Source organism: Chrysemys picta, chromosome 16 (genome assembly GCF_011386835.1).
Source record: "Chrysemys picta bellii isolate R12L10 chromosome 16, ASM1138683v2, whole genome shotgun sequence".
In the NCBI taxonomy this organism is placed as follows: domain Eukaryota; kingdom Metazoa; phylum Chordata; order Testudines; family Emydidae; genus Chrysemys; species Chrysemys picta.
In genome coordinates this window covers 13,566,520-13,593,874 of record NC_088806.1, presented here as the reverse complement: position 1 = coordinate 13,593,874, position 27,355 = coordinate 13,566,520, and the positions used below count along the sequence as shown (strand labels likewise).

General features: G+C 50.0%; 1 protein-coding gene and 1 pseudogene across 1 annotated transcript in view; both read left to right on the top strand.

Moving 5' to 3' along the window:
* LOC135976036 (nascent polypeptide-associated complex subunit alpha, muscle-specific form-like) overlaps positions 1 to 27,355 on the top strand; it is a 1,165,876-nt gene that overhangs the window by 223,986 nt on the left and 914,535 nt on the right. The window lies entirely within an intron of this gene.
* LOC112060850 (5S ribosomal RNA) lies at positions 22,739 to 22,857 on the top strand (annotated as a pseudogene).

Here is a 27,355-nt window from a genome sequence, read left to right as displayed (position 1 = left end):
TTTTTTCTGACCCAGTATGGCCGTTCTTTTGTTCTTAAGCTTGTCAGGATGCACACCTGCCCATGGCCTGTGAAGGGAGACAGTTCAAGGACAGACAAGGAGAGCATGTTTTGGCCAACACAATAGAGCAGACACACTGGGGAGAAGGAGGAAATTAATTCAGACATGGTGGACGCTTTCCTGGATCCAGACCGCTGCTGGGGAAGACAAATTACTATCTGTTCTGAGGATCAACAGCTCCCCCTTGTGACGTTATTGACATAATCTGTGACCGTATAGATCATTGTTGCAACCACTGTTATATATTTGCAGCAAATATTGTACAAAGGTTTTTGTGTGTTTATGGAAAGGTTATGATTTGCTGGTTACGATTATGCTATCTGTATGTGTGTATAATTTTTGTAGTTGAAGTTATGAATATTGGCTATGTACTTGTATCTTAATGTGTTTTGATTCTAAGTAGCCTCAGTGAAGCTCACCAGATGCAACAGGAGACGCACCAGAGCAACAGGAGATGGCCAGACTTCAGTTCCAAGTACTGGAAGAGCAGAGAAAGTCATTGCCACCTGATACTCCACTTCCCCGCCATAACAAAAGAACCTGGGAAAGGATCTGTCCCATTTACAAAGATACTGAACACATAGAGGAGTTTTTGTTTACTTTCGAACGTCTGTGTTCGCTGCATGGGATCCCAGATGAGCAGCGAATGCCTGTCCTGCTGACCAAATTGACTGGAAAAGTCAGGGAAGTAGTTAATGCATTGAGGGAACAAGAAGCCTTAGATTATGTGCTGTTTAAAGATTCTGTGTTAAGGTGATTCAATGCCACTCCTGAGTCTTACAGTGTTAAGTTTAGAAAGTTTAAAATGTCTATTGATTGTACTTTTGTCGTATGTGCTCATAAACTGGTGGGGTTTTGTTAAAAAGTGGGTTGTGAGAGCAAAGGCGCATGGGAGTTTTGAAAAACTGCTGGTTTTAATAACTTTGGAACAGGTCTTAGACATTGTGCTTGACCATTTGAGAGCAGCTGTGTGTGACAGGGAACCTGAGTCAGTCCTATGGGCTGCAGAGACTGCGGATGTCCATACTCCAAACAGGGCTTGAGAAGGGTGTAAACACCAGGGGAAAATGAATCACCATTCTCCCCAGTTTAAGAGGCGAGAAGGATTTAAAAGTGGGACCAGCCTCACTTCTGTGACAAAAGCTAATGGGGGCCCGGAGCAGAAAAACTCCTACTCCAAGGGAAAACAAGTGGTATAGCATTTATGTGGTACTTCTAGGCACATGAAACCAGAGTGTCCAAATGTAAAAAATAAAACCCCAACCCCAGTAAATGCTAATCCTATTATTATAAACTCACAGGCAAGCCACACAAGAGCCCAGCGCTGGTGCCCTGTGTGCAAATGCTGTTTCTGTTGTCTCTGAAGAATTTGACCTTAGAACTCATATTAAAGCTAAATATGGGAAAATTAATACAGAGTTTATTAGGCTAGGTCTACACTACGGAAGGGGCGGGGGGGCTCGACCTAAGATACGCAACTTCAGCTACGCGAATAGCGTAGCTGAAGTTGCGTATTTTAGGTCGACTTACCTGGCTGTGTGGACGGCAGTGAGTTGACCACTGCCAATCCCCCGTTGACTCCACTTCCGCCTCTCGCTGCGGTGGAGTTCCAGAGTCGATGGCAGAGCAATCAGGGATCGATTTTATTGCGTCTACACTAGACGCGATAAATCGATCCCCGATAGATCAATCGCTACCCGCCGATCCGGCGGGTAGTGAAGACGTACCCTTAGCAGTGCAAAAGTTAATGGAGTGAGGTGTATGGCATGGAGGGACACCACAGCAGATATTACTTGGGTTAAAGCAAGTCTTATCAGGGAGGAAGATTATTTGCCAGGTAAAAGTGTAGCTGTTGTAGCCTTATCTGAGTATTTTGTCAGGGTGCCTTTGGCTAAAATCCACCTTAAATGGAAGGGATTTGATGGCACCATGACTGTGGGAGTGAAAAACACAATCCCTAAGGATCTTATGATTGGAAATTATATTAAAGTTATGTTCAGTCAAGTTACAATAAACCAGGCACAGGGGGTAGGATTAATCCTGAGGTTGTGTCTATGGAGGGTTTCTCCAAAAGTCTATCTTTGCAGAGTAGCTGTTTGGGTGTGAATGAAGTTGCTAAATGTCTATCTAATGTCTCAGAAATAAATCTGGAATTAGATCAAGCAAAAGGAGAGGAGAACAAGCTTGGATGAGCCTAGGCAGCCTTGTGAACGGATGGCTGTGTCTAGTCAGCAGTTTGGGAAGACAAGGCTAGTGGAAAATAAGTGTCCCTATACCTTACCTGTTACCTGTGTGGAGAATTGTAACAGTAAAGGGAATGTACCTGTGTCGGTTGGGGTATTGACTTTCCTATGGAGGGAGCTACCCCAGCCTCCAAGCAGTTGTCTGTGAACAGCCCTGTGTGCTGGGACAAGGGAAATGATAGCCCAAGCTGTGTGTCTGGTAAAGGGGAATGTTTCTCCAGCTCTTCTTTGTCTGTGGAGCAGACAGGAGGTACCTTTCAGCCTGCGAGGGTTGAGGGTAGTGCAGTTGTCACAGAGCTGTTTCTGAATTTAACTAAAGCTCAGGAAGGGAATGGTCCTAAGTTTGTGTCTGCTAGGGACAATGACACTCTAGGTGAAGAGGGTAAGGGCAGAATTTCTGTGAGGGATGAATTGTTGCTCCTAGGGAAAGGAATTTTCATGGTAATCTGTGCAAGCAGTTTGCTGTAACTGAAGGGTGTGGAAGTGATTTGATCAAGAACGTTTCAATTCCTGATAGCCAATCAGTTGAGACAGGCTCTTGTACCTGGCTATGTTTGGTCCTAGACAGCATTTGATTCTTTTTCACTCCATGCTATAATAAAAGAACTAATTTAGACTATATTCACGATCTTGTTACATGCCGCAGAGCTGAGATCACTGATGTCTAGGTCTAAGTATTAGACTTACTTTGCGACAGTGTGCATCAGCAGTGAGGCTCCCCCCACAAACAGCTGAAATCACTGAGAGCTGTGTTAAGTGTATGAGCGGGGCCCTGAAGACATCTTGGTGTCTGGCAAACAGGGCAGTTGACAGAGAGACGTGCCAAGCGGCCAGAGCAGAGGCCCGGCAATCAGCCGTTGGGGCAATGAGCAAGTGCCCAAGCAGTGCAATCTGTAAGGTGCCTCCTTACCCGCCCCCTCCACACAGGATGGGAGGTGAACTCTGAAGATGACCCTCTGAACTCTGGGGCTGCATTGGCCAAGGACAGCAACTGAGAGTGGGGTACAGAGAAGGGACGGGACAGGCACGTTAAAGAGACTTTTTGGTTGCTGGACTTAAGACCCTGAGGGGAACAGGACACTGCCCAATTTACTTGGGAATGGGTCTTTTGCTCATGGTTTGTGTTTATGAACCCTAGTTGCGGTGTTTTCCCAAATTAATGCTGAGTTAATTCCTTCCTTTTATTAAAAGGTTTTGGTACACAGACTCTGTGCTTGTGAGGGGGAAGTATTGCCTCTTAGAGGTGCCCAGGGGGTGGTGTGTATTTGTCCCAGGTCACCGGGTGTGGGCTTGAGCCGGTTTTGTGATATATTGTTGAAAATGAACCCCTAGATCAGGGGCGGGCAAACTTTTCGGTTTGAGAGTCGCAACAGGTTTCCAAAATTGTCTGGAGGGCTGGTTAGGGGAGGCTGTGCCTCCCAAACAGCCAGGCGTGGGCTGGCCCCCGCCCCCATCAGACCCCCCTCCACTTCTCACTCCCTGATGGCCCCCCCAGGACTCCTGCCCCATCCAACCCCCCCCCCCCCCCCGTTCTCTGACAGCCCTCCTGGGACCTCTGCTGCATCACCCCTCCCTTCTCCCTGTCCCCTGATTACCCCCAGAACCCATGCCCCTGACTGCCACATCCAACCCTCCCTCCTTCCTGACTGTGCCCTGACCCCATTCAACCTCCCTGTTCCCTGCCCTCTGACCGCCCCGACCCCTATCCACACCTCTGCCCCCGAACTCCCCTGCCCCCTATCCGCTCTCTGCCCCCTTACCATGCTGCCTGGAGCACCGGTGGCTGGCGGTGCTACAGCTGCGTCACCGCATCTGGCTGCAGCTCTGCAGCGGCACTGCCCCAGGAGCTCGCAGCCCAGAGCATTGCGCTGGCTGCAGGGGAGGGGGAACAGCAGGGTAGGGGCCGGGGACCAGCCTCCCGGGCCAGGAGCTCAGGGGCCGGGCAGGAGGGTTCTGCGGGCCGGATGTGGCCCGCGGGCCATAGTTTGCCCATCTCTTCCCTGGATGCTGAACCCGGCCCTTGTTGCTGCTGGCTCCATGTGGCAGAAGGGTTACACAGTAATGGATTTTGGTTTGTTTTTAATTTTCATGTACCCATCTCTTCCAAATAATCAGGAGACAATCCTCATGGGTTTGAGATGAAGATAGCACTGAAAATTTGTCTCAAAGTACAGATCAGTAATGACTTTCTCTTTGTTTCTTATTTTCACGACACGTTCAAACTCAAAAGCTCAGGACAGAATCCTAACTGCTTAAAAATGAACATTCCATGCGAATTTGTCCCCAGCAAATGAACAGTACTGAATTTTATTTTGTCTGACATTTTCATGAAAAGATTTTGTCCTAAACCTAATCCTAAACGCTCACCGGGACAACATAACTTCCGCTCCGGTCAGGCAGTGCCCACTGCTCGCCTGGGCCCTATCCTGCACCCTTGGGGCTGAGCGGGCGGTGCCCTCGGGAGAGGAGCCGGGAGAATGATGAGAGTGATGAGGAAGGAGCCACTGTGAGTCCTCCTGACATCCAACCAGGGCAGGTATATCCGAGAGCTGGGCCCTGACCCCGCAGCTGCACCCCGGCCCCCCCAGGGAGTCACCCCGTGGCCCCTCTGGCTATGATGCCTCCGCTACCCGTTCCCCAGGGGCTGGGGCAGGTCCCGGCCAGGGACACCCAGCCTTTGTGTGGGGCACTGCTCGAGTGCACCAGGGTTTGCACCCACCCGGCCATACCTTCTATGGGCCCAGATGTGTAAAGGACCTGGTTCTGCCCCCGAGCCCTTGGGAATTACTGACCACAAAGTCTGCAGCATAAACACGTTTCCAGAGTTATCCTAAGGGGCAAGGGCACCAAGACAAGCAGCCTTCAAAGGTGTGCGGGGGAATGGGGGGGGGGTCACGTGTTAGCATCATCAGCATGGGTGGCTCGGCCCCTCTGCAGGGCTTTTCCTTCTCAGGTTTAAAGGCGGGAGTGTGTCATCATCCCCAGATTACAAACTGGGAAACAAACAGAGAAATCTTTCTACTAGCCATTTCCTAGAAGTGTGAAATGGAGAATTTAAGTAGTAAGAAGCTACTTCACTGCCGCACTGTGTTTGTTTTTCTTTTTCAATAGTCTTCGCCCTGGGGCAAAGCATTCAGATGCTCAGTCAGGACAGAAAATCTACAAATATGTGGTCAAATATCCTACTTTTTAGAATAATATGGAAACAGACCCTTGAAATTAAAATGAAGACACTGGGTTTGATTATTAACTATTCCTGCCTCCAGTAATAAACCTTTCAGGGAAGCTCCAAATTATTAATCAATTGTTTATCAAATACATTTCATATTGAACTTGTTTCCAGACAATAACCAAAGCTCTCTGATCTTTCTCCATTTCAAACAGTGATTATCCCATATTTACCTCGCTTCCAATGTGGGGCTTAAAATAGATCTTTGAATTAAAAAGCTCGTCTAACAATTGTGTAACTGTATCAAGTATTTTTCTCTTTAGATCTCTTGAGCTAGGGAGATGACTGAAGCTGATCATTGCAGTGCTACATTTAGAGTCTATTAATTGATGTTGCACAACATCATTGTTTGGATACTATTGTTACTATTAGGCCCATCCTTGCAGATTTTTCTATATGGAAGAGCTGTTCCCCACATGTAGGTTCAGACCCACAGCTGGAAGAATTAAGGTTCATGTGAGACAAGTTTAGCTTTCCTTCCCAGGTGAGTAAGAGTCAAGGAGGCCATGTGACTAACTCAGGCAAGACCTGGGGGAATAAGGGAGGAAAGGACAGGCTCCTGGGGTAGTCCCTGGGGAAGGGAGCTCAGGTGGGCTCCCTATGTGGGTTTTAGGCAGGGCAGATGCCTGAGAAGCTGTAGCTAGAGTGAGGAAGTAGCTGCAGGGGTGTGCTGCAAGGAGCAAGACTGTTCTTGCAGGAAGGGAGGGAAGAGAAGCCCTCTCTGAGCAGGAGAGCTGGGGGTTCCAGATACCGGGAGAGAGACTGACCTGAACCAGCTCTGGGAAGGAGGGCTGGGGACTCTTGACTCAAGGGAAGAGGAGAGTGTTTGAATTCTGCAGGAGAGGCGGACGCTGAGGTCTGAGGGTCTGTGCTCAGATTGAGACTAAGGTGGAGAAGCTGCAGGATTTATTAAAATGGACCCCAGAAGGGGACTGCTTTGATAATTTATCTGACTTGTGAGTAAATGTTAAAGGGCCCTGAGCAGAAAGGGAAACTGAGGCAGAGCTCTGCAGATCCACCCCAGGTCACAAGAGGATGCTTTGAAGGCCACTAACCCTGCTACAGCCTGGGTTACTAGGAAAAGGTTGCTGATCGGCTATGGCTCCAGGTGGAGATAACTTCCCCATTGATGGGCGGAGCTGTTGATCCCCAGGACAGATAGTAATGTGTCTTCCCCAGCAGGGGTCTGGATCCAGGAAAATGTCCACCAGCTCTTAGTTTCCCCCTTCTCCCCACTGTCTCTTCTCTATTGTGTTGGGCAACACATGCTCTCCTGGTCTGTCTTTGTACTGTCTCCCTTCACAGGACATGGGCAGGTGTGCATCCCGACAGGCTTAAGAACATAAGAACGACATACTGAGTCAGACCAAAGGCCATCTAGCCCAGTATCCTCTCTTCCGACAGTGGCCAATGCCAGGTGCCAAAGAGCGAATGAACAGAACAGGTAATCATCAAGTGATCCATCCCCTGTCACTCATTCCCAGCTTCTGGCAAACAGAGGCTACTGACACCATCCCTCCCTACCCTGGCTAATTGCCCTTGATGGATCTATACTCCATGAATTTATCTAGTTCTTTTTTAAACCCTTTTATGTTTGGCCACTTGCAGAGAGGAATCTTCATCACATAGCCCTTTGCATGCTTCCAAATGATCAGCATGGAATGCTATCTGTGGAAAAATTACAAACAGAGAGAAAGTCATTACTGATAAAAGTTGGTGTCAAAATTGTCATGGATGTTCTTCTTCCTAATCCCATAGGCTTTGTCCTGATGATATGACAGGATTGGTTCCTGAAAATTACCAACAAAGAAAAACTCAACCGTGATCAATGTTTGTGAAAATATTCTCATGTTATCTTCATTTTCAGTCACTTAGGATTCTCTCCTGAAGTTCTGCGGTAGATATGTTTATGAAATGTACAAATAATGAGAAAGTAATAACATGGCTTCTTCATCACAGAATCATTATTTTTCTGCTCTGATATTTTGGAAGTAATCAGTTTGTGAAAACAGCAAAAAAGAGAAAGAGATTAGTGATCACTGCAGGCGTCAAATTTCTTGGAGAATCTCGATTTTTTTGGAATGCTTCAAGCAGGGCTGCATCACTCAGAGCCAGAAGGGCTGGAAAAGCAGCATAGGGAGCAATGACGGTTAGAGCACAGACCGTTCTGGTTAGCCCAAATCCCAGTCAAGCTGGAGTGAACCCCTTTGTTCAGGCTCTATGTCTCACTCTCAGGCTGACCTCTTTTCCTCACATCTCTTTCCCGCTGTGAGACCAAGCTGAGCAGGGTCCCTTTAACCAGTGACCTGGCGAATTGCGGCCCCAAAAATGTTCTCTATAAGCACCACTGCATCTTTCTCAGCCCTTGTAGCTGTCCTGCCGGGCACGTCCAAGATTCCTACAGCTCAGTTTCTAATCAATCAAACGTACAGTTTCCAATACACAGGTCAGAGCAGTTTGACGTCCTTCCTTCGGTCTGGTCTATTAGATGGCACCAACAGGGTGCACGTCAGGAATGTTCATGCAGCCCTGAGCCCTTTTGCCACCCTGAAACCTTTGGTGTGAAACTGGGATGGGTCCTGCCATGACCTCCCCCCACCTCCTATGCCAGGGTGCATGGCATGGAGTGCACCCACATTCCTCCATGTGTCAGCTGGCGTGGCTGCAGTCAGGGGTGTCCTGATGCCTAGGTTAGGTTATTGAGTGACCCCTTGAGCATTTGGGAGGCTCAGTGTAGGTTTGTCCCCCTGGTAGGTTGGGCTTAACCCAGTCACATCTCTGGGGCTCTGATGTCCCAGGGGCTGGTGAGGCAGGGATGCAATGTGCTTCCATGCACTGACAGGCCCCCTTCTCGCACCACGGGACAGGACAAACACATTTGGCAGCCCCTCTTTCCTGCCTGTGTCTCCCCCACTCAGCTGGGGTCTCAGCTACCACAAGGCTCAGCCTAGCCTTTGCTTTCATAGAGGACAGACACCTCCATACAATTTTGGAAACCTGATGCAGCCCTCAAGCCAAAAAGTTTGCCCACCCCTGGCCTAGGCTGCACCTGGAGGAGGAGCCAGGGAGCAATGAGAACTAATTAAAGATGAGGCTCGGCTGCCCAGGGATAGGAGGGGCCTGTAGAAAGCCCAGTAGCAAAGAGCAGAAGAGGGCTGCAGAGAGAGAGGCTGCAGGCACACTCAGGGTGAGCGAAGACAAGGTGGGAGGTAGCCCAGGGATACAGCAGTAAGGGTCAGGACTGTGCAGATGTAGGGTCCCTGGACTGGAACCCAGTGTAGAGAGCGGGGTCTGGATTCCCCTTCCAGCCGCTGGCTGTGGTGCCATTAATGGGCAGTGAAAGTGAAGACTGCCTGGGACAGTGGGTCCTGACAGACCTAGATACATGCATGTGATGTTATTGACATAAACTGGGACCGTATAGATCATTGTTGCAACCAAGGTCCTGTAGTGGCACCCAAATCTTGTATAAAGGGGGTCAAATGGGGTGTCTAAGACAAGGTTATGGTTTACTGGTTATGATTATGCTGTCTATATGTGTGTATCAGTTTTGTAGTTGAGGTTATGAATATTGGCTCTATACTGTCTGTATGGCAAACTTATGCTATGCTTCTGGGTGACATCCCAGACAAGCTGAGATTAGCTCTGCCTAGCTTGCTTGATGGCCCATTAAGGACCATCAGCTATACAATGGACCCACTGAGAGAAGGCAGGTACGCCTTGTAACTCAGCAAAGTATGCAGGGACTGGCCCATGTGACTCCAGACTCCATTTTGCTGTAATTTTCCACAGTAAGAACAAAGAAGTGTTCTTACACCTGGAAAAGACTATATAAGGCTGATGCCTCATCTCCATCTTGTCTTCAATCCTGCTTCTTACCTCTGGAGGAACTTTGCTACAAACTGAAGCTCTGAACAAAGGACTGAGGACCCATCCCAGCGGGGGATGTATTCCAGAGACTTGATTTGAACCTGCAGTTTATTCCATCACTGCTACAAGCCTGAACCAAGAACTTTGCCATTACTGTATGTAATTGATTCCATTTAACCAATTCTAACTCTCATCTCTATCTTTTTCCTTTTATGAATAAACCTTTAGATTTTAGATTCTAAAGGATTGGCAACAGCGTGAGTTGTGGGTAAAATCTGGTATATTGACCTGGGTCTGGGGCTTGGTCCTTTGGGATCAGGAAAACCTTTTTTCTTTTATTTGGGTATTGGTTTTCATAACCATTTGTCCCCATACGAGTGGTACTGGTGGTGATACTGGGAAACTGAAGTGTCTAAGGAGATTGCTTGTAAAACTTGTGGTTAGCTGGTGGGGTAAGACCGAAGTCCTCTTAGTCTGGCTGGTTTGGTTTGCCTTAAAGGTGAAAAAACCCCAGCCTTGGGCTGTAACTGCCCTGTTTGAGCAATTTGTCCTGCGTTGGTACTCTCAGTTGGGTTCTGCCAGAACCGCATTGTCACAATGCACCATCCCCTGGAAGGAGAGGACTACAGGGACCTGGCCCAGAGGGTCAAGCCACGAAGCGGGAGCAGATGAGTCCCAAGAGAGCGAGACTGAGAGTGACAGAGAGCAATGGCAGGAAGGGGTGTTGGCCTGGTGGAGCTAATCCCCAAACATGGCCAGAAGGAGGCGCTGTAGTGGTGACAGGGCCCCAAGGGGGAGACTAGGACTGGCTGGGGAATGAAACTGGGACTGGGCTGAGACGTTTGAGGAGTGGAGACTAGGGCTGGCTAGGCGAGAAGCCAGGGGCAGGGAAGAAACAGGACTGGGAGAGGGACGGGTTAGAGGGAAAGGGCCAGAAGAGTCTGTGCCCACTAGAGCACACTCCTTTCCAAGGAGGAGAGGAACCCAACTCCCCTGAGTCTCTCCATTCCTCTGCTGTCAGCAAACATCTGTGAGCTCCCAGCAAAGCGCATCTCATCTTCTCCTAGTGCTGCTCCACGGAGGGATTAACAAGCTACAGCTGTTATCCTAGCTCAGGTGGCAGAGGGCTGTGTGTTGGGTGTAAACGTTCCAGTCCTGTGAATGGCCCATCCTGGTGTCAGTATGAGGCCAGATGGTAGAATTTCTGTTTCCCTGTTTGCTTTTTTAAAAAACTAGGAAATTGCACACACACACACACAAATTATTATATTAAGGTTGTAAAGTCAAGCACTCAAAAGATGGGAAATGCCAGCATGAGGACTGCCTGTGTAACTTTTATCTGGCATTGTGATATAGGCTTGATATAGTGATGGTAAGGAAGGCAGAGAGCTGTTATGTACCAGAGAGTGGCTTATCGACAGAAGATAAAAGGCGTCAGTTTTCATGGTCAATTTTCATTATGGCCAAAGGGCCAGGGACCATGCGGTCACAAGCTTTGAGCTCACCTGAGAGGCAAAACAGAAGGAATCAGTAGTCTCAGGATGCAATTAGGGGTGCTGGAATGGGTGTGGTGGGGAACCCAGGGGGCAATGGGCTATACCCTCCCCCATTTTACCTGCCATAAGGACAAGCGAGGGGGGAAGGGGTGGTGTAAGGATGGGGTCTCAGAGGGCAGGGGTGGTGCAGGGGGTGAGGTCAGGGTTCAGGCGCTCATTTCCCGCCCCCCTCCCCATAGGAAGCTTCCACTGCTCCTGGATGCAATACATCCAGCTGCAGGAGGTGCCTGCCTGTGCAGTCAGAGAAGGGTTAAAGGAAGTTGTGGTGGATGGGGAACATGTGGGTTTCGGAGTCAAATCTACCTTGCCGGCAGAATGGTTTCCATAGACTTGACTTTGCAAAGCCAGGAGAACCACGAAAATTGTTTTCTCTGGGCATGTCAAGCTCTTTCACATTGTTTCCTTCCCCTCTCCCCTGCTTTCTCCAGCTCTGACACCACCTTCCTTCACAGCCCTGCAAAGGTCTGTCTGACCAGTGTAACTGTTGGGATGGCAGGCTCTGCCCCATCCCCTATTAAGCAAAACAACACTATGGATTCCTGTGACCCCACAGCCTGCTGTGAGCTGTTGGGTTCTAGGCCAGTATTGCAGAATACCGTCGTGTTTAATTATGGCTGATAGTGCATGTGCCTCTGGAGCGGCCTGAGCGAGAAGCTGTCCTGGGATATACGCAGACGGCAGCAGGACAGGTCTTAGTGCAGCAAAAGACACAAGTGATTACTTAATTATAGCAGAACCTCCGTTCTCCTGTGTGCTGCTGAAGGAGATCATTCACTTCCCTCGCCACTGTCAGTGCACAGAGGAACTGTGGGGATCCTCTCCAATGTATCAACATCATTCTTGAATTGTGGACACCAGAACTGGACACAGGATTCCAGTTGCAGCCTCGCCAGTGCCAAATACAGAGGTAAAATACCCTCTCTGCTCCCTCCCATGCAAGATTCCCCTGTTTATGCATCCCAGGAGTGCCTTAGCTCTTTGGGGCACAACATCATAGTGGGAACTCATGTTCAGCTGGTTATCCACCAGGACCCCCAATCTTGTCAAAGTCGTTGTTTCCCAGGAGAGAGTCCCCATGTTGTAAGTCTGGCCTATATTCTTTGTTCCTTGATGTATACGTTTATGTTAAGCCGTATTAAAATACATATTGTTTGCTTGCACCCAGTTTATCAAGGGATCCAGATGGCTCTGAATCAGTGACCTGACCTCTTCATTATTTACCACTCCCCAATTTTTGTGTCATGTGCAAACTTTATCTGTGATGATTGTATGTTTTCCAGGTCATGAAAAAAATGTTACATAGCATTGGGCCAAGAACAGATCTGTGCAGGATTCCACTGGAAACACACCTGCTTGATAAGGATTCCCCATTCACAGTCACATGTTGAGAGCTATCAGTTAGCCAGTTTTTTAGTCCATTTAATGGGTGCTATCTTAATTTTATAGTGTTCTAGTTTTTTTTAATCAAAACGTCATGTGGAACCAAATCAAACACCTTACAGAAGTCTGTTTATTATGTCAACACTATTATCTTTATCAATCAAACTTGTAATCTCATCAAAAAAGATATCAAGTTAGTTTGACAGGCTCTATTTTCTTTAAACCATGTTGATTGGCATCAATTTCATTCATTCATGTTCTTATTACGCCTCTGGCGTTTAGGGCAGTGACAAAGTTCCTCCATTTCTGTCTGTTTCTGGCAAGCCTTTCAATGGTTCCCCAGCTGTGTCCCAGGTTTTTCAGCTCGGCTTTCACAGCTCTTCACCATGTTGTTTTCGGGCAGCCTCGTTTTCGCTTGCCTTCAGGTGTCCATCTTATTGCTACTCTGATGATGGAATCAGTTTCCATCCGAAGCACATGACCGATCCATCTCCAGCGCCTCCTGGCAATGATGGTACTCAGATCCTCTTGGCTGCACTGTGTCAATAGATCTTGGTTTGAGATTGTTCTGGGCCAAAAGATATGGAGGATTTTTCTGAGGCAGGTTGTATGGAATGAAGACAGTTTGGACATGTCACACTTTCTCATTCCCCAGCATTCTGCACTATAAAGTAGTGTTGAAAGCAGGGCCAGCTCCAGGGTTTTTGCCGCCCCAAGTGGCGCAAAAAAAAAAAAAAAAAAAAAAGCCGTGATCGGTGGCAATTCGGCGGTAGCTCCACTGCGCTGCTTTCTTCTTTGGCGGCAGGTCCTTCCCTCTGAGAGCCCTTGGGAATGACTGACCCTCCGTCAAATCAACGGCCTGTTAAACCCAGGGTTTTCAGTTTAATCTTTGGGGGGACCATTCTGTGTGACAGTTGTTTGTGTTTCTCCCTGATGCACAGCCACCATTCTTCATTTTAATTCCCTGTACCTGTACGCCATGTCGTCACTCGGCCCGCCCTCCCTCCTTCCCCTAGTCCGTCAGATACTACTTTCACGCCTTTTTTTGAATTCTGGGTTGAGATCCCAATGCCCGGATGATGCAAAACAGTGTCGCGGGCGGTTCTGGGTACATGTCATCAGGCCCCTCCCCCCCCGTCACAGCAACGGCAGACAATAGATTCGCGCCTTTACCTGGGTTACCTGTGCAGACAACATACCACGGCAAGCATGGAGCCCGCTCAGCTCAGCTGAGCTCACCGTCACCATATGTCCTCTGGGTGCCGGCAGACGTGCTCAGACCTCAGCGAAAAGAATATCCCCATTGTTATTGCTGCTTGCTGTGCGCTCCACAATATCTGTGAGAGTAAGGGGGAGACATTTATGGCGGGGTGGGAGGTTGAGGCAACTCGCCTGGCCGCTGATTATGCGCAGCCAGACACCAGGGCGGTTAGAGGAGCACAGCAGGGCGCGGTGCGCATCAGAGAAGCTTTTGTGACTGGCCAGGCTACTGTGTGAAACTTCTGTTTGTTTCTCCTTGATGAACCCTCCAAACCCCCCCCCCCCGACCCGGTTCACTCTACTTCCCTGTAAACCAACCACCCCACCCCACCCTCCCCTCCCCAATTCGAGCACCGCTTGCAGAGGCAATAAAGTCATTGTTTTTTCACATTCATGCATTCTTTATTAGTTCCTCACAGAAGTAGGGGGATAATTGCCAAGGTAGCCTGGGATGGGTGGGGGAGGAGGGATGGAAAAGGACACACTGCATTTTAAAACTTTAAGTCTTATTGAAGGCCAGCCTTCTGATGCTTGGGCGATCGTCTGGGGCGGAGTGACTGGGTGGACGGAGGCCCCCCCAACGTGTTCTTGGGCGTCTGGGTGAGGAGGCTATGGAACTTGGGGAGGAGGGCTGTTGGTTAAACAGGGGCTGTAGCGGCGGTCTCTGCTCCTGCTGCCTTTCCTGCAGCTCAACCATACGCTCGAGCATATCAGTTTGATGCTCCAGCAGACGGAGCATTGACTCTTGCCGTCTGTCTGCAAGCTGACGCCACCTATCGTCTTCAGCCCGCCACTTGCTCTTTTCATCCCGCCATTCATCCCGCCACCTCTCCTCTTGTTCATATTGTGCTTTTCTCATGTCCGACATTGACTGCCTCCACGCATTCTGCTGTGCTCTATCAGCGTGGGAGGACATCTGCAGCTCCGTGAACATATCGTCCCGCGTCCTACGTTTTCTCTTTCTAATATTCACTAGCCTCTGCGAAGGAGAAACATTTGCAGTTGGTGGAGGAGAAGGGAGAGGTGGTTAAAAAAGACACATTTTAGAGAACAATGGGTACACTCTTTCATTACAAGGTCGCATATTTCGGCTTGCAGGCAGCCATGGTAGGCCACAGTGTTTTGGCTTTTTTAACCTTCTTAACATGCGGGAAAGGTTTCAAACAGCAGCGCATTTCCCATATCAAGGATGAATTGGGTTGTCCATTTAAAATGGGTTTTCAATGTAAAAGGAGGGGCTGCGGTTTCCCGGTTAACATGCGGCACAAACCCAAGTAAACCACACCCCCCCACACACACACGATTCTCTGGGATGATCACTTCACCCCTCCCCCCACCGCATGGTTAACAGCGGGGAACATTTCTGTTCAGAAGAGCAGGAACGGGCGCCTCTGAATGTCCCCTTAATAAAATCACCCCATTTCAACCAGGTGACCGTGAATGATATCACTCTCCTGAGGATAACAAAGAGAGATAAGAAATGGATATTGTCTGCATGCCAGCAAACACCGGGACCATACGCTGCCATGCTTTGTTATGCAATGATTCCAGACTACGTGCTACTGGCCTGGAGTACATGAAGGAGAGCTTTCTGGAGATGTCCCTGGAAGATTTCCGCTCCATCCCCATACAGGTTAACAGACTTTTCCAGTAGATGTACTGGCCACGATTGCCAGGGAAAATTAATCATTAAACACGCTTGCTTTTAAACCATGTGTAATGTTTACAAATATTTACAAAGGTACACTCACCAGAGGTCTCCTGTGTGCCCTGAGGGTCTTGGGTGAGTTCGGGGGTTACTGGTTCCAGGTCCAGGGTCACAAACATATCCTGGCTGTTGGGGAAACCGGTTTCTCCGCTTTCTTGCTGCTGTGAGCTACCTACAGTACCTCCATCCTCATCTTCCTCGTTCCCCGAACCGTCATCCCTGTGTGTTTCTCCATTGATGGAGTCAAAGCACACGGTTGGGGTAGTGGTGGCTGCACCCCCTAGAATGGCATGCCGCTCCGCGTAGAAGCGGCAAGTTTGCGGCTCTGCCCCGGACCTTCCGTTTGCTTCTCTGGCTTTGTGGTAGGCTTGCCGTAGCTCCTTAATTTTCACGCGGCACTGCTGTGTGTCCCTGTTATGACCTCGGTCCTTCATGGCCTTGGAGACCTTTTCTAATACTTTGCCATTTCTTTTACTGCTACGGAGTTCAGCTAGCACTGATTCATCTCCCCATATGGCGAGCAGATCCCGTACCTCCCGTTCGGTCCATGCTGGAGCTCTTTTGCGATCCTGGGACTCCATCACGGTTACCTGTGCTGATGAGCTCTGCGTGGTCACCTGTGCTCTCCACGCTGAGCAAACAGGAAATGAAATTCAAACGTTCGCGGGTCTTTTCCTGTCTACCTGGTCAGTGCATCTGAGTTGAGAGTGCTGTCCAGAGCGGTCACAATGAAGCACTGTGAGATAGCTCCCGGAGGCCAATAACGTCGAATTCCGTCCACACTACCCCAATTCCGACCCGCAAAGGCCGGTTTTATCACTAATCCCCTCGTCGGAAGTGGTGTAAAGAAACCGGTTTAAAGGACCCTTTAAGTCGAAAGAAAGGGCTTCGTCGTGTGGACGTGTCCAGGCTTAATTCGATTTAACGCTGCTAAAGTCGACCTAAACCCGTAGTGTAGACCAGGCCTGAGAAAGGACATAGACGTTGTGATATTGACAAGCTGAAGTCCCTTGAAACACAGAAAGCCTTTGTTCTGCAGTTAAAGAACAGGTTTCAAGCATTTGCAGACCTTGATGAAGAGGAGGGGAATGCAGATGAGGAGATCAACAAGAAGTGGGACAAAGTAACAGCAATTTATAAACAGAGCAGTGAAGCCTGTCTAGGCTACAGGCAGAAGAGAAGGAAGGAGTGGATTACACCCAGCACATGGAACGTCACAGAAACCAGACGAACCCTGAAGAAAAAAGTTTTAGACACAAAATCCCAGAAGCTAAAGGACAAATACCATGAGCAGTATAGCAAGGCACACCGGGAGGTCAAACGTCTTGTGAGAGTGGACAAACGGCATTATGTTGATGATCTGGCAACACAAGCAGAGGATGCAGCTGCTCGTGGTGAACAAAGAACCGTCTACAAAATGACGGAGCTTATCAGTGGTAAACAGTGGACACCAACAAACACTCTCATCAGGAACAAACAAGGATACCTACTAACAACCAAAAAAGAACAAGAAATGCACTGGACAGAGCATTTCAAAGAATTGCTGAACAGGGAGCCACCTAAAGAGGAAGCAAACATTCAGGAGGCAGAAGAAGATCTTGATATCAACACAGACACCCCAACTAAGGAAGAGATCATTCAAGCCATCAAATCCTTAAAAAATGGGGAAGTTCCTGGCAAGGATAACTTGAATGCAGAATTGTTCAAAGTAAATCAGGTACACTGCCCTCCTTTAATTCTTTATTGATGGAGTTCCATATCTGCCACTCTATCATCTTGCCCAGATTTGATGTGAGATTGACAGGCAATAATTACCTGGGTTATCCCATTTACCCCTTTTCAAAATTACCACAACAAGAACTTTCTTCCAGTTCTCGGGAAGTTCTCCAACGCTCTCAAACTTACTGAAAATTAATGTTAGCACTCCAGTCAGCTCCTCAGCCAGCTCTTTTAAAACTCTTGGTTGCAAGTTCTCAGGACTGGCTAATTTAAAAATGTCTAACTTTGGTAGCATGCAGTGTTGTTGTTTAGCAGGCCACTTCAAATTGAACAGTCTCTTGAAATATGTGTTAACTACTTATGCTAAACAGTCTGTTTCACCGTGTATTTAGCAGTGACACTCTGAGTAGGTTTACCAGACCTGAAGAGCTCTGTGTAAGTTCAAAACCTTCTCTGTCTGACAGGAGATGTTTCAATAAAAAATATTACCTCACCCACCTTGTCTCTCTAACTTTAGTAGCTTCTGTTTTGCATCCTCTAGAGATACTGGTGGAATGGAAAGAGTGTTATCATCATCCTGTGATGAGACTATATCAGGGGTGAGCAAACTTTTTGGTCCAAGGGCCACATCTGGGTATAGAAATTGTATGGCAGGCCATGAATGCTCACGAAATTGGGGTTGGGAGTGATGGCTCTCGCTGGGGGTGCAGGCTCTGGGGTGGGGCCAGAAATGAGGAGTTCAGTGTGTGGGAGGGGACTCTGGGCTGGGGCAGGAGGGTTGAGGTGTGGGCTGGGGGTGGACTGTGGGGGTGGGGCTGGGAATGAGGAGTTTGGGGTGTAGGAGGGTGCTCCAGGCTGGGACCCAGGGGTTCAGAGTGTAGGAGGGAGATCAGGGCTGGGGCATGGGGTTGGGGCACTGGGGGAGGCTCAGGGGTGCAGGCTCCAGGTGGCGCTTACCTCAAGCAGCTCCCAGAAGCAGCGGCATGGCCTTCCTCTGGCTCCTACAAGGAGGTGCAGCCACGTGGCTCTGCTGCGCACTGCCCCATCTGCAGATACCGCCTCTGCAGCTCCCATTGGTCGCAGTTCCCAGCCCCCAACCCCGCTCTTCAGCGGGAGCTCGAGGGCCAGATTGAAACAGCTTTTGGGTTGGATCTGGCCCACAGGCCGTAGTTTGCCCACCCCTGGACTATATCATCTGGTTTTCCCCAAATACAGAACAGAAATATTTAGTGAACACTTCTGCCTTTTCTGCATCATTATTGATAATTCTACCATTTCCTTTTAGTAATGGACTGTACCATTGTCAGGATTCTTTCTGTTCCTAATACATTTTTAAAACTTTTTTATCTCAGAGGGTTGACACCAGAACTGGACACAGTATCTGGTAGCGGTCTCACTGATATCATGCAGTTGGTGCCATCTCCTTACCCCTGCCCAACATTACCCTATATATTCAAGGATCGCGTTTGCTCTCTTATCCACAGCAGCATTGCACTAGGAGCATGTGGTCAATTGGTTTCCGCATGACCCTGTTGTCCTTTTCAGAGTCACTGCTTACCATGCAGGCTCCCCTCCCCCAGGCATGACCTATATTCTTTGGTCCCAGATGTATGGCCTTGCTTTTGTCTGTGTTGTTCAAATGTCCCTGTTTCCCATGTGACCCAGAACTGACCTGTCCTTATTCACCACCATATCAATTTGTCATCTGCAAACTTTACCAGCAATTTTATATATTCTTCCAGATCATTGATAAAGGTATTGAAAAGAATCAGTCTATTTGTACCCGTGGGTCTCTCACACACCCTAGTCCTGGCAGCTCCCTCTGTGCCCATGGGTCTCCTGTATACCCTGCTCCTGGCAGCTCCCTCTATGCCCATGGGGCTCCCCACACCCTGTGGATGGCAGCTCCCTCTGTGCCCATGGGGCTCCCCATACCCCAGGCCATGTCAGGGATCTAGACTCGGAGCTGAGTGGTTACAGACCATGTCAGGTGTGTGGGCTCAGGGCTGGATGGATACAGACCATGTCAGATGTCTGGGCTCAGAGCGGGTGGGTACAGGCCACGTCAGGGGTCTGGGCTCGGTGCTGGGTGGGGACAGCTCAGGTGAGCTGTTCCTTCACCCAGGGGGATACGCTCTTGGCTCCAGGCCCCCTTGGGGAATGCCTAGAGCCATGGGACTAAAATTCACTTTCAGTGAATATCCTGCAAAACCAGCTTTTCCATTCTTTGTTCCCAGGAGCATTCCCGCCTGCTAACCCCCCTGCTAGGCGACACGCGCAGCTTCCGTGGGCGTGACGGGGGAGGGGGGCTCAGCTGCGCTGACCTGCAGCACAGGGCAAATAAGGGTGCAGACAGCAAAGCGTTTCGTTAACAAACTGGTGTTGCTTTCCCTGCCATGTCTCATCTTCCAGCCAGGGTTCACCCACAGCTCTCGGTCCTGGCCTGCAGCCTCCTGCTACCCCAGACTTGGGGGCTGGGCCCAAGGCACTGTCAGCAACCCCTGTGCTGGGCTGGGACCTGCCCTGCTGCAGCCCCATGACTGGCCCTGGCTCTGATACTCAGACGAGGCTGTGCCAGGCAGGTGCTCATCACAGAAGGCAATTAGATTAGTCAGGCATGACTTGACCTTGGTGAATTCATGCTGACTGTTCCTGATCACTTTCCTCTCCTCGAAGTGCTTCAGAATTGATTCCTTGAGGACCTGCTCCTTGATTTTTCCAGGGACTGAGGTGAGGCTGACTGGCCTGTAGTTCCCTGGATCCTCCTTCTTCCCTTTTTAAAAGATAGCACTACATTAGCCTTTTTCCAGTTATCCAGGTCCTCCCCCAATCGCCATGAATTTTCAAAGATAATTGCCAAAGGCTCTGCAATCAAATCCGCCAACTCCTTTAGCACCCTTGGATGCAGCGCATCCGGCCCCATGGACTTGTGCTCGTCCAGCTTTTCTAAATAGTCCTGAACCACTTCTTTCTCCACAAAGGGCTGGTCACCTCCTCCCCACACAGTGCTGCCCAGTGCAGTAGTCTGGGAGCTGACCTTGTTCGTGAGGACAGAGGCAAAAAAAAGCATTGAGTACATTTGCTTTTTCCAAATCCTCTGTCACTAGGTTGCCTCCCCCATTCAGTAAGGGGCTCACACTTTCCCTAACCTGCTTCTTGTTGCTAACATACCTGTAGAAACCCTTCTTGTTACTCTTAACATCCCTTGCTAGCTGCAACTACAATTGTGATTTAGCCTTCCTGATTTCATTCCTGCGTGCCTGAGCAATACTTTTATACTCCTCCCTGGTCATTTGTCCAAGCTTCCACTTCTTGTAAGCTTCTTTTTTGTGTTTAAGATCAGCAAGGATTTCACTGTTAAGCCAAGTGGTCACGAGGCTTTTTTGGGGTGTGTGGAAGCTTGCGCCTTTCCCCCCCCCCACAGCCAAAGCCGTGCCAGCGGGGGGGTTCCTTGTCTGCACTGGTCAAGTCCCTGCCTGCTGGCCCTGAAGGGGACCTCAGGTGGGTTTTGGGGTGGGAGCGGGGGGGGGGCCCACAGGTCCCTCTTTCTCTCGCCACCTCAACCCACTCACCTGTCCCCTGGGCCATGAGGCTCACGGAGAGCACTAGGTACCTGGCTCCTGGGTGAGCAAAACAGTTCCAATCCCTCTGGGGCGTGCCCCCCCCCCCTCCCGCTGCTTCCAGTCTATGGGGTAGACAGGCAAGTAACAGATGGCAACACAGAGTGGTACCCAGCACCCACCAGCCGACTCTGCGTTACCTCAGGAGGCATCGTCCCAGAAGGTGCACTGAGAAACCACTGCCATGGCCTTGCCCATTACCAGGGATCTGGGGTTTCCCTCTGTTCCCAGCGTGCCTGGGAGGCGGATGTGAGTGGGGCCACCGCCTTTTTTGCGCCCTCCAAACCCCCGTGCACCATCGCGGCCACACACTTGCGCTGAGCTCCTTGTCCAAGGTTGGTCGCCCAGCTGATCCCCATCGTTCCCCATGCACTGAAGTAGCATGGAGTTGGGGAGGATGGTCCCGGCGACCAGGGCAGATGGCCAGTCGTGTGGGCAGAGTCTCAGAGGGGTGGCTCGGGTACACGCACGGAGGAAGGCACGACGGTGGCTCGGCAGTGGACCACGACTGATGGAGGAGGACCCCCCCCCCATCAACCTCACCCCCCACAAGCCAGTGACCCTTTACGAGACAGCATGGTGACATGGCATGGAGGCCATGGCCGGCTTCCAGGCAACCTGCTAGAGAAGAAGTCAGCGACCCAGACAGGGACGGCAGCAGGGGGTTAACTGGGGCTCCAGTGAGAGGGTGGTATGAGGGTCCCACTGACGACGGCGGCCACACCCCCTCCACGGCCTGCGCCAGAGGTGTGCATGGAGCTGGCCCGGCGGGTGTGGTGGGGACCGCAGTGCACCCCTGCTCGCTCTTGCGACCATAGAATTATAGAATATCAGGGTTAGAAAGGACCTCAGGAGGACATCTAGTCCAACCCCCTGCTCAAAGCAGGACCAATCCACCGCCCCCGTCAGCAGGACAAACCTGGAATCACAGCCGAACTCCTGGTTCTCTCGATTGGCCGAGGTGGCTTGGGGCAACCCCTTCTGGACATCCATGAGACAACCAGCCATCAGGTCAACCCATTCCCATGAATGGGGTTGACCTGGTGAGGACTGTGAATGTTTCCCCAGAGTAGACCAGACTCGGCCTGATGGTCAGGGTCCCAACCAGGCAGGGGAGCCACTAGAACCATTGTGGGAAAAAAAGGATCAGGCCTGCTGAGCCCAGGACCTGGCCACTAGGCAAGTTGCCCAGGTCTCACCATTCCCGGCTGCAGCGAGGGGCTGCTCCCCGCCATGGACAGGCTCGGGCCCCTGGAAGTCCAAAACATTTTTCTTTTCCTTTCTCCCACCACTGAGGAGGGCTACCCAGGGAGGGGGCTCCAACGGCTGAAGGGAGCTCTGGGTTGACGTGGGGGCTGGACTGTCCCAGGGTTGACCTGATGGCTGCCGGGAGCTGGGGTTGACCTGGTGGCCAAGTGGGAACTTAGACCTTTTCCCCGGGGCAGATCAGACTCGGCCCGACGGTCAGGGTCCGAACCAGCCAGGGGAGCCGTTGGAACCGTTGTGAGGAAAAAAAGGATCAGGCCCACCAAGGCCAGGACCCAGCAGCCAGGCAAGCCACTCGGGGCTCACCGTCCCTGCCCACAGCGAGGGACTGCCTCTCCTCCTCCCTCTGGATAGGATCAGGCCCCTGGAAGTCTGAAAAAAAAATTTCCCCCACGCCTCTGAGGGCTCCACAGGGAGGATTCGCGGAGGAAGTTCTGATGGCCAAAGGCAGCTCTGATCCCCACCTCCCAGCCAGGTCCAGCCCGGGGGCCCTGCCACACGGCCATGCGACAGGGGCTCAACATTCCCGGACGCAGCAATTGGGAGGCGGGGGCTCCCACAGGACACGATCAGGCCCCTGGAAGCACGATTTTCCCCAGCACCTCCACCCCATCCCACCTCACACAACCACAGCACGCGTGTCCGTGCCAAGCTCCCTGGGGAGGACTCCGGAAGGGGCACCCCAACTGTCAAAGGGGGACTCCTGTCCCACTCTCCTGCCCCAATGGAGCCCAGGGTCGGGGGACGGGGCAGGGGGAGCCCAGGGTTCGGTTCATCAGGCCCTGGAGTCAGTAAGGAAAAGTGGGCAAGGAGGTGTGGAGCCGGGTGCCTACAGCCATACCGCACCGAACGCCCCCAACCCCGTCCAATCTCTGAAGGTAAACCATCCTGGGCCTGGCTAGTACTTGGATGGGTGACCGCCTGGGAATCCCAGGTGCTGTAGGCAGCTTTTCCCTATCCGAGCAAGCTCTCTCGTTTTCTTTCTTTCTCCCCATTGCGGTGTCAGCATTTTCTTTGTTCCTTCCCCTCTGTCCGCCCCAGTGGAGGCCAACGCCTCGCCGAGAGGACGCGGATCTGCCTGGGGAGGAGGACGGGGGCCCCAGAAAGCTCCTCATTGCTCCTGAGCCCCTGGCTCCGCTAAGTCAGAGGTCACAGCTGGAGGTCACGGGTCTGGGCAGCGGGTGTGCGGCTCCCCCGCCCAGCTTCCTCCACCGGGGGGACACAGCCTCCAAAGTTGCAGAAGGCACCCCCGGCCCTGGGGCAGACTCACCCAGAGTCGCTTGCCCCCTCCTGTACCCAACTGCCGGCCTGCAGAACGAGCACAAATCCTCCAACGGCCACCCAGGCGAGGGCTGGCTTGGCTGGCCTGGATAGCGGGTGTGCAGCCTCCTCCACGGGGGACCCACAGCCCCCAAAATGGCACCCCCAGCCCTGAGGCAGACTTGCCTGATGTCGCTCAGTTCCCTGTGCCTCGCCGCCGGGAGCAGGCACCACCCCAGAATCAGCCGCGGCCAGTCATGCCTGGCCAGGACTGCCTGGGTTCTCCCCTCCTGTGGACATCCGTGATAGTACCACGATACTACCAGCCATCAGGTCAACCTGTTTGCTAGACTGGGGTTGACCTGGTGGCCCTTTTCCCCAGGGTCTTGACCCGATGCCCAGCCCGACCTAGACCGACTGCCAGGGCCCGGCCACTCAGGCCTAGCTGAGCATAAGCGCCTGGGGCTGGGGAATCAGGATCCAGCTCCCCACCCCTCCCTGGTTTCCTCTGCAGGGGCCCCAGACCAAGCCATTGGAGGGAGCCCTTTGACCCCATGAGAACTGTGGGATGGTGCTCCTGCTGCGCCTCTCTGCCTGACCTGGGTGTTCCCTTCTCAGCTTGGGACACAAGCTTCTGACCAGTAGCAGGATCCAGTCCAGGGACCCCCTGCCCCCCCAGCTGCTCCTCCTTCTCTCTCCCCAGCCTCAGTGCTCCATTGTCAGCCTTGGAGGCTGCCTCTCAGCGGTGGCAGCACTGTGTCCAGGGACCCCCAGCTCCTGCTCCTCTCTCCCCGGCCTCGGTGCTCTGTTTCCAGCCTTGGAGGCTGCCTCTCAGTGGTGGCAGCATCGCGTCCAAGGACACTCACTCTCCAGAGGCTGATTATAAAGCCTGACACCCCCCACCCCCATGACGACCTGACTTTCTAGGGTACAACTACTAAGCCTCTCCTTGCACCGCCCGGGGGACAACTACTAGGCCTCCCCGCAGACCGCCTGAGGGACGACTACTAGGCCTCCCCCTATACTGCCTGGGAGACAACTATTAAGCCTCTCCCCAGACCTGGTCCATCTTGACTATTAAGCTTTCACAGTCTGTATTCATACTGAAAATTAAGATGAAGTGAGCTTTTGCCCTTCTGCTCCACAGGATGTTTCTGTCCTCCCTGAGCTTGCCTGCATTACTGTTTGACAGGTGTACCGCCCCAGTCAAACTCCCCACCTGACACTGTCCCCGGAGAGGGGCGTGGCCAGCACTTGCCGGGCGCTTGGAGCCAGAAGCAAGAGCGGGGCTTGCCCTCCGGGTAAGTAAAAAAACGATAAGAGTAGTGGTATTGCACCAGAGGCCTCCCACTTATTCTACACCTCTCATGTCTCTTCACAGTGCCAGGCTAGAGTCAAGCTCAACAGGGTGTCGGAGAAAAACAGAGTTCTCACTCTAAGGTTGGGTGCAGCAAGTTAGATACACTTTATTCTCTAGCAATTGCATGAAGGGAGAGAGTGCACTAGGACACAGGGTTTCGCCCACCTAGGCAGATCTCTCTCAAGATAAACAATTAGAGCCAACCTTTATACTTTTATTTATTTATTTATTTACAGACAATGAGCAACAGCTGCATATTGTTTATACATATTCCTTCTTGATACCTTATTTCTCTCAACAATTTCTGCTATAGTCTGCATTCCATTTTTATCTTAACACAAGGTCAAAACAACCTCTCTCACAGTTCTTTCCCACTCGCTCGCACAAACCCTGCTTCTACAAATCTCGTGTTATTAGGGTTAAGGTTGGCCTGTTTCTTGCTCTGTCTCTTAACCAAACCGCACACAAATCCTCTTTTCCCTTTCACACTTCCACAAGGGTCTTCTTTCCCCGCTGATTCTGCCAGGCCCATTCCCTTGGCTGTGGTTTCGCTGGATAGTAGGTAGGGACAGTGGGAATCTTGTTCATCCATTCATGCACATCACTAATTAGATGACGAGGCATTTGTTTACTTCTGTACAGGTGTGACTACCTGCCCTTTCCTCGTTACTATACGTGGCCAGTCCGCATCCAAGTCCAGTAAAAAAAAATGTTTAAATAGGATATCAATCCAAATATATAAGTATTTATTAATGAGTTAAATCCACTATATTAAGGGACAGGTGAGTAAGTAGCAAATGGATATAGCGTTACTGACAACCAATAATCCATTAAAATTAAAATATGGAGAAATGACTAAAATTTAAATAATAGTAGGATACACGGAAAGGAGCTCTGGGATCAGTACTTGTCACTGAACATAGCTATCATATCTGCAGTGGCATATAAAACAAGTCTGCAAAGATTTTCCTTAAAATTCTTACTTCTCTCAATTCCTAGGATTCTTAAATGATCGTTATTTCCTTCGCTCCACTTGCCATGAGCCCCAATTACGAGGCCAAAGAAGTGGACATTTCTGCTTCCCGATATCTTCTTAATGTCTTCCTCCAACTCAGAGTAATAGGCAACCTTCTCCCCGTGGGCTCTTTCCAAACTACTGTCATTATCTTCCTAATGAACTGTTACATCAACCACCACTGCAGCATCCCCTTTTACAAAAACAATACCTGGCTTTCGCAAATTCCCTTCTCTATTTCTCAAATGAGGTTCTACTATTGATTTCCATCCCAATTTGCAAACTTTATAAATTACCGCAGAGACCACCCTATTGTGTCTTCTTATCCGAGCATCCTTAGTTTTAAAACATTGCCCGGATATATGTGGTACTGTTTCCCTAACCTTTCCGCACCATCTGCACTTGGCATTTAGTCCCTCTCTACTTCTTGCCAATGTCTCCCTTGTTGGATAGACATTAGCCCTTAACTGTAATGCGGCAATCAGCGAGGAAGATTTCATCATACAAGATCTTTTCAAAACAGAATTATTAATTGTATCATTTCTAAAATAATTGATACCTACCCCCTGACATCTCAAGTTACACCATCTAATAAATTCCTCCTCTCTCCACTTCTTAAGATTTGGTGTAGTCGCACTAAGAATCAATATTTTATCAACTAAATTTTCACCGGCATACACAAAGGATAAATCTATCCAATGGTCCCTAGACACAATATGCCTTCTCCATTTACGAATGAGCATATTAGGTATTTGTACACTAAATTTAGTTAGTGCAAGCCCTCCATCTCTTCCCCTTGCATAAAATAACCCATCAGTGGTACTGTGTGGGAGATGTAAAATCTGTTTAACTACTTTCCTAACTAAAACATCAAGTTGTATAAAATATAAGCAGGAGGCGGAGGGATAGCTCAGTGGTTTGAGCATTGGTCTGCTAAACCCAGGGTTGTGAGTTCAATCCTTGAGGGGGCCACTTGGGGATCTGGGGCAAAAATCAGTACTTGGTCCTGCTTGTGAAGGCAGGGGGCTGGGCTTGATGACCTTTCAAGGTCCCTTCCAGTTCTAGGAGATAGGATATCTCCATTAATTAATTTATTTATTTATAAAAGTAAATTATAAAACAACCTAGGTAAAATATACGTTTGTAAAATCATCAATTTTTGAGCAAGTTTAAGAAAAGCCTTGTTCAAGCTCTCACTCCATTCAATCAATTTATCCTTAAAAGACATTCCTCCAACCCCTATCCAAGGGTCTATCTTCGCCTCCAAGTATTTTTCAAATTCTCCTGGAGGTACATAGTCAATAATTTCAGTACCCAATTTCCAATTATCCTTGGGGTTGATCACATAATTCTTACATTTTGCTAATATGTGAAACCCTTTTTCACATTAATCCATGGATTAGTATATTTCTAAAAAGCAGTCTAAAATCCCCAGATTTTTAGCCATCCCGATAAGATCCACTTAAAATTGCCACATCATCGGCAACTGCCAATGACATGACACTATTCCCTTGAATATAAAACCTCGAGCCCTCGGATTCCAATTTAGGTAACAAGGGATCAATGGCTATATTAAATAAAATTGGAGATAAAGGGTCACCTTGTTCAACCCCACTCCTTATTAAAATGGACTCGGTACTTTTATCACCCACTCAAACCCTAGTAATGCAATTATCATATAGGTCCCTAACAATTTCTATAAAGTGTTCATCAGTCCCAAATCTCTTCAGGCCGGACATGATATGCCCATGTCCCACCGAATCAAAAGCCTTAGCCAAATCAACAAATACTATGGCTAATTCATCTCCA